Source organism: Limulus polyphemus, unplaced genomic scaffold (assembly GCF_000517525.1).
Source record: "Limulus polyphemus unplaced genomic scaffold, Limulus_polyphemus-2.1.2 Scaffold22, whole genome shotgun sequence".
Taxonomy (NCBI): Eukaryota; Metazoa; Arthropoda; class Merostomata; order Xiphosura; family Limulidae; genus Limulus; species Limulus polyphemus.
In genome coordinates, this window is record NW_013665632.1 from 1 (window position 1) to 7239 (window position 7239).

The following is a 7239-nucleotide window of genomic DNA, read 5'->3' on the forward strand; positions in this document are numbered from 1 at the left end:
CACAACAAATCGTTCTTTAACGTATCTAATTCGCTTTTAAATTTACTGATGTTTTCCATTTGTACTTCTTGCCACTGTTGTTGAGAAGAGATTTAATGTACTAACGCAAGAAATTTATCGTGAATGTGTTCTGTATTGTACCGTATGAAAACAGAGCACATATTTTCTGAACTGAAATCCTGAATTCTGTCAGTTTTCACTAAAAACATCACACTTTCCCTCACCTCATTTGCAACAATCTCCTGAATAAGCTGTTGAATTGTTTCAATAACAGAAACAACTGTTGTTTTAGAGAACAAATTTATGGGGGATTCTCTATTATGACCTACGGAAAATTAGTTAAAGCACATACAGCACTTGCTTATCACTTTAAAAATGTATTTCACCTACTACCGCACTTTCCACCTCTTATGCACTTGTTCTCCGGGTACAGAAATTTGATTATGAAATAGTAAATTATCTATATCTGTGCTGCTGGATTTCAAAAGTAAGCTTCTTCATAGCCTCTGTGCACGAAGTTTCATGTTTTTTTAATCTCTGAAGGCAGCATCTCTGTCCTCTCATTTTTGAAATAAACGTTTCAGTTTCTTAACTCTTAGAAAATACAGCATTTTGTTCCGCACAGTAGGTCAGTCGCTTGCAATTACTTCTAACCTTTCGAATAAATCTTTCTTTATTACAGGATCACTTATGTTTTGTTTTGAGAGATAATTAAAAAGAAGATGAGTTAATGTTTATCAACTAAAATTTTTGTTTGTGAAATTTCGCGCGAAGCTACTCGCTAACCGTTCCTAATTTTGAATTGAAAGACTAGAGGGAAGTCAGCTAGTCATCATTACCTACCACCAACTCTTGGACTCTAATCGAATAGTGTGATTTGTTTGTCTCTTTGATAACGCAACAACGACCTCGAGGTGCAGAGGAAGAAGTTACTACAAGCAAGGATACGTGTTGCAGTATTTTTTAAATTAAAGTTGATGAGAGCGAAGGGAACTCAGTTGGCTCGGTATTTAATTATTTTATTCATTCGCTCGTTCGTTTTAGAGAAAAGCCACTTTGGGCTATTTGCTTTGTTCAACGCGGAGAACTGAACCTAAATTTTAACGTTGTAAGTCCGTACACTTACAGCTGTCCCACCAGGAGACAAAACAACTGTACGTCGTCAGGCATTGTTTGTTTGTAATTAAGCACAAAGCTACACAATGGACTATCTGTGCTCTGCCCACCACGGGTATCGAAACCCGTATTCTAGCGTTTAAGTCCGCAGACATACCGCTGTGCCACTGGGGGGGGTCGTTAGGGAAACAGACTAATAATTTTATTTTACGTGAGTTTTTAACATAGTGAGTTACTTGAAGTTTTTGTTATTTCATGAGAATAAATAGGCACAATAAGGAAAACATTTTTTTTTTTTTATGATGATCGGGCCACTAACCGTTGAGGGCACTAGCCCTCTGCCACATAACAGATTAAACAGAGCTGCCAGAATACCAGTTTGGATCTGTTGAAGGTCAAGCTTAAAATCACCTTGAGAACTGGCACTTTTTAATTCAGCAGGTCGAAATCGTTGGAAATCATCAGGTTTCTAAATGTTCACAAGAAATGCTTTAACAAATCTTTTTTTTTTTCTTCTGAAAATGAAACAAAACTATACGTTTCACACGTATATGACATTGAGCATTACACAGTACAATGACTCGAAATTAACAAGAAATTTTTGACGTCACGTGTCTTACGCAAGTGCAATGATGCATTCATATTCTGTTATGCTTCTTGAACTTGAAGTTCGGAAGTTTCTATTCGTATTGTAACTTAATTCGTTTAAGCATATTTGATTGTTCTTATCTACTTTCCACCCTCCTTAAAATCACTACTCGTAGATGTCACCACATGCAAATAATATTGCATGTTGTAACTTACGTTGACCTTTTAAGGTTAGTGGTTGTCTTATGACTTTGTGTTTTAGCGTATTTAATTTTAATACTATAACATATGATATTGCTATAGTTTATATTACAGAGCTTATAAGGAGCAACTGAACTGATGTTAAATAGTTTATTGTGCAAATCACAACCTTTGTTGTTTTTTTTTGTGTGTGTGTGATATTGTGCAGGTGACTCAAGATTTTAAGTTGTAATTGTATCACTGCTCTGTCGGTTGTTACTAGCCGCTATCAATTTCATGTAATTGAGTAATTGTACAATTTTTGTCACTTACAAGATTCAGCACACAAAAACTGGTAAGTAAATGAAGGAATGGGTAAGTAAATTAGATTTTGCATATAATTTTTAAATCAATTGATTGTTAGAACACACATAATTCTTGGAAAAAATAAGTTTATTTACCTATAAATATAATACTTAGGTTTTGCAGCTTTTCGTTTTATATTAAAAATTAAATGGGAAATACTTGTAGTATGAATTGTAAAGCAATGAAACTAACACCGTGACAGGTATAACTATAAGCCTAAATCTTGGAGACAAACTCAGAATAATTTTTCTAGCAGATTAGAAGTAGCTTAATTAACTGGTGCTGTAGGAGACATCTATTGCTATGGTACAATTAAATCAAAATAAAAAAAGGGAAGAACTTGTACCGCATATATATATATAAAAAAAAAAAAAAATCATAAAGGGACATTTTTAATGTTCACTGTGTTTTAGTTTGGGATGATGACTTATTAACTAATAGATCCAAAAGAAGGTTGTCTACACCCAAAAAGTTGTGAACATTAAAAACATCTGTTTATCATTTACAGTTGTTTGTGATATAATAAATTACATCTGTGCTTCTTACTTGCAAAGGGGCCTCAGAATCCGAGTACTTGGCACCCTATTCAACCACCTTTGTTGCATAGTCTTAACATTGGGCCAGGTTGCTAATCACTTAGTGTGAATAGAAAGTTCTGTCTTAATTTATTATACCATAAACAGTTGTAAGTGATAAATAGATGTTTTAAATGTTCACGGGTGAGATGCCCATCTTCTAAGTTCTGGTGATTTAAAATTTTGAATTGGATGTGAATAACTGGCAGATAGCTAAATAAATAAATGCTGGTGGCTTCAGTAAACGTAAAGGAATTGAAGGGAAGGTTTGATAAATATTCAAATAATTGGGGTAGAATTTGAGTTTTTTTGTTTTTTTAAGTGAATGGGACAACTTTGATGGACAAACAGGTCATTTGTTTTTAAATGTTATTAGCTCTTTTGGATTTTCTAATTTCTTTCTAGTTCTTTAAGTCTTCTAACTTGTATGTCAGTTTAAAGTTCTTAAACTTCAGGCATTAATCCTTGATTTTATATTTTTAGGAATATGCTTATCTTGAATTAAAAGCAACGTATGTGAAAAATGTATAAATGCCAATCCCTAAACACTGTTTAATTCTTTATTCTAGTTCACAAATGTTGAATCTTGTTTCATGGCCTAAACAATGATCTCATAAAATTAGAAATAAAAATTTTACTTTCACCTTCACACTTAACAAACCATAAAATCTAATTAAATAATGATCGCTCTTGCAACTGTAACTTCTTTAGTGGTTAATGATAAACCTAAAAATCACATTCCCAATGGTTCTTCAAAGATTTGGTATAGAAAACCTTTCTGAATCTGTTTAAGAAACCTCTCTTTCACTATTTTAACTTCAAATAATTTCAATCAATATGTCTAACTTTAAAGTATAAAATTGTTTTCTCTTGAGAAAGAAGTTACAGTCAATCTGATTGATTTCATGAAGATTATGTCAATCATCATACTTAAGTTAATATTGAGAATGGTGGATTTAGGAAACACAAACATACATTTTGATAGAGTAGGATTCATCTTCAGTTAAGAGAATTTGATTTTTCCACCAAATTAGTTTGTCCCTTGGGTTGGGTTGTTTTCAGGTGTAGGTGAAGTAAATTTAGAGGAGTTTAAGGGAAAGCTTGATAAATATTGAATGATAAGGGCTGGCTATGAGCTTTTATTTGTTTTTTAAGTTTAGTGCAGTGGTTCTCAAATGTTTCAGGGTTGCATTCAACTTTTTCTTTAATTTTTTAAAATGACAAACCCAGGCCTAACTTTAAAAACAAAGCAAAAACTTTTAACAAAAATTCAAATTTTAAACACTTACCCATTAATGCAAAGGATGCAATTGTTTTTTATGGCACAATTTTGTCAATTTGAAGGGAAGAAAATATCTGGCAAGTCTATGCAATGAGAGGGTGAGTCTATAAGTGAGGAGAGTAGTATGTATATGTACGTGGAAAACTCGGATAGGGCTTATTAGCAATTTTATGACTTTTTAATGTTAATTGTGTTGTGTACCACTGACATTAGCTTCACGTACCACCAGTGGTACATGTACTACAGTTTGAGAATCCCTGGTTTAGTGGATGGGACCGTCTATGTGGATGTCTCTTGTAGTTTTTAGATTATAATTATTACATCAGTATTTTTATTAGTAAGAACCCTGATCTTGTTGCATAATTTCTCAAGGATCTTATCTTATTTGTCTGGTTAGGTGACTTTTAACAACTACCTATTAAAAATGTTCCATCCTTATGGAATGTTTGATTGTAACACAAAGAGATTCAATTTCTTGACTACCATTTATGCCTCATTTTTAATCTCAATAAATTGCAGCACATCCCTTGTGTACAACCCCCCCCCCCCCAAAAAAAAAAATTATATCTTGATTAAATAACTTAGAACCTGGAATTTCAAAATAGTTCATGTCATCAAGTTTCAACAATTCTCATTATATCACTCGGCCATTTTATACACAATACTCTTAACATAATAATAATAACAGGTAATCTTATTCCTGAATCCAATAGGTTTACCTTTGAAGTTGACAGAGTTATTATTAAAATTAAATATATTATTTAACTTCCCCGGATTTCAAAAATTAATTTTGATACTCATGGTGGAACAGCACATATAACCCATTGTGTACTTTGTGATTAGTAACAAATAAATTATTTAACTTGTTATGCTCCATTCTCCTATTTTCAAATTAGATGTTGCACCTAGCTGTCCAATCAGTTTTTTTTATTCTCAACTTTTCAAACTCCCTTACCACTATGGGAAATTAAACTATCATTACTTGAGATGGAAATAATTTTTGTCATTTGCATATCAATTCTCCAATGCAAAATCCAATTTGTACAGCAAAATTTAGGATTTGTGTATAAATTTATAAATATACTTCTTAAATTAATCAAATTATGCATTGGCAAATACCATCATTGAAGTCATTTGTACATTAAAAATGTCAAAAGATTTATTTGACATGTTTCATATATCACTTGCTGTTTTTTTTAATAGCTTAATTTGAATATGAATCAACAGAAAACCCATAGTTACTGTAGTTACAAAACAATTGAGCTAAATCTAATAAAGATTTACTTGCTCTGCTTTCTTAAGAGCAAAGTGTTTTGAAATATAAGCTTGTAACAATACATCTACTGTATGTAAATAGCCTGCCTCATTCACTGATAATGAAAATACTAAAAATTATTTTAATGTTCTCCCTTTTAAGAAAAAATTACTTATGATTCTGTAATAAATTTTATGTGAAATTAACATCCACGGAAGGTTTACTGTGCATGTTTGAAAGTACAACCTTTCTCTGTTCTAAAATCTGTAGAAAACATTTAATAATGGAGAACTTTGCTAATGGTTTATAATATGCACTTCATTGACTAAAGGATTTTTTTAGAAATAGTTTTAGATGCTTCTTATACAACAGAATTTACTGCTTTACCTTAGATAATTAGCTCCCTTCAGTATGATGGATACTGTGGTCACCTTTTATCTTTAGTGAATACTTCTTGTTAATGGATATAGCCTATTATTTAAGTTCTGCTGTCTCATACGAAAAATCTACATAGTATTCCACAAAACATATGATACCTTATCACCATAAAACTGAATGCTGCTTTTTTTTTTTGCCAACATTTAGCATATAGAAAACTTGTATAACAAGGTGGAAGTGAAGCATGATTTCATGATTAGGATATAAAGTATACTCTTGATACCCCTGTTATAGTAATTTTATTCTGATCTATAATCAAAATGTATAACTTGTGTAGATTTTCTCTTTTGAGGATTTCTGTGAGAACCACAAGATTTTGCAGAAGACCACCTAATTGATGGTCCAGTATCTTTTCTCCTAGTCTTTCTCCAGTCAGTTTTAACACACTGAATGACTGAGAAGGATCACTCTAATGCTGTGTTGCGTCAGTGAGGTCACGTGACTAGTATCACGCCACGTCCTTCTCGAACCTTCTTGAATTATCGAGAGACTAATAGATTGGGGGTAGTCTGGTATATATAAGATGGTCACAACGTGACGGAACAATGAGTAATTGAACTGCAGTCAGAGAGTGTGTAATTGAACTGAGTATTATTGAAGTCGAGCACGTGAGACGTTCGTTGAGAATTATAGCGCAACTGTTGAAATTAAGTGTATTGCAAAGTTATATTCAGAAAGAATAAACCAGTTTTATTTAAGAAAGGACTTGTGCCGCTAAAGTTTCGTCGGAACGAATTTACGGAAAATTAACTAACGAATGGAGACGTAACAGCTGCATTGGACATTGGTATCACTTGAAGATTTGCAGAACATGACTTGTGAATGCCAATCATCCTTTTTCAGAGAATTCATTTTTTCTTTTACAAATGTCTGATACTTCTAAACCTGAAAATTTTAAGTTCATTCCATTCAGAAAGGGCTTTTTTAGCATTTACATGCACACTCCTCATTACCATTCACTTGTTATACAATAATTAGTCAGTTTCACAACAAACAAAGAACATGAGTAGTCATTATGTCAACCAATGTTTATTAAATTTCACTTGTTATACAATAATTAGTCAGTTTCACAACAAACGAAGAACATGAGTAGTCATTATGTCAACCAATATTTATTAAATTTCACTTGTTATACTATAATTAGTCAGTTTCACAACAAACGAAGAACATGAGTAGTCATTATGTCAACCAATATTTATTAAATTTCACTTGTTATACAATAATTAGTCAGTTTCACAACAAACGAAGAACATGAGTAGTCATTATGTCAACCAATGTTTATTAAATTTCACTTGTTATACAATAATTAGTCAGTTTCACAACAAACAAAGAACATGAGTAGTCATTATGTTAACCAATGTTTATTAAATTTCACTTGTTATACAATAATTAGTCAGTTTCACAACAAACAAAGAACATGAGTAGTCATTATGTTAACC

At 32.0% G+C, this 7239-nt stretch overlaps 1 protein-coding gene across 3 annotated transcripts in view; it reads left to right on the forward strand.

The window, feature by feature from the left end:
• The first annotated feature begins 1777 nt into the window (after positions 1-1777).
• LOC106458401 (beta-1,3-galactosyltransferase 1-like) overlaps positions 1778-7239 on the forward strand; it is a 27636-nt gene continuing 22174 nt past the window's right edge. The window contains exon 1 of one of the 3 annotated variants that reach the window (XM_022384690.1): positions 1778-1934. The gene's annotated coding sequence lies outside the window, so the exon portion shown is untranslated. The other 2 variants (XM_022384682.1, XM_022384696.1) reach the window with 2 other exon arrangements.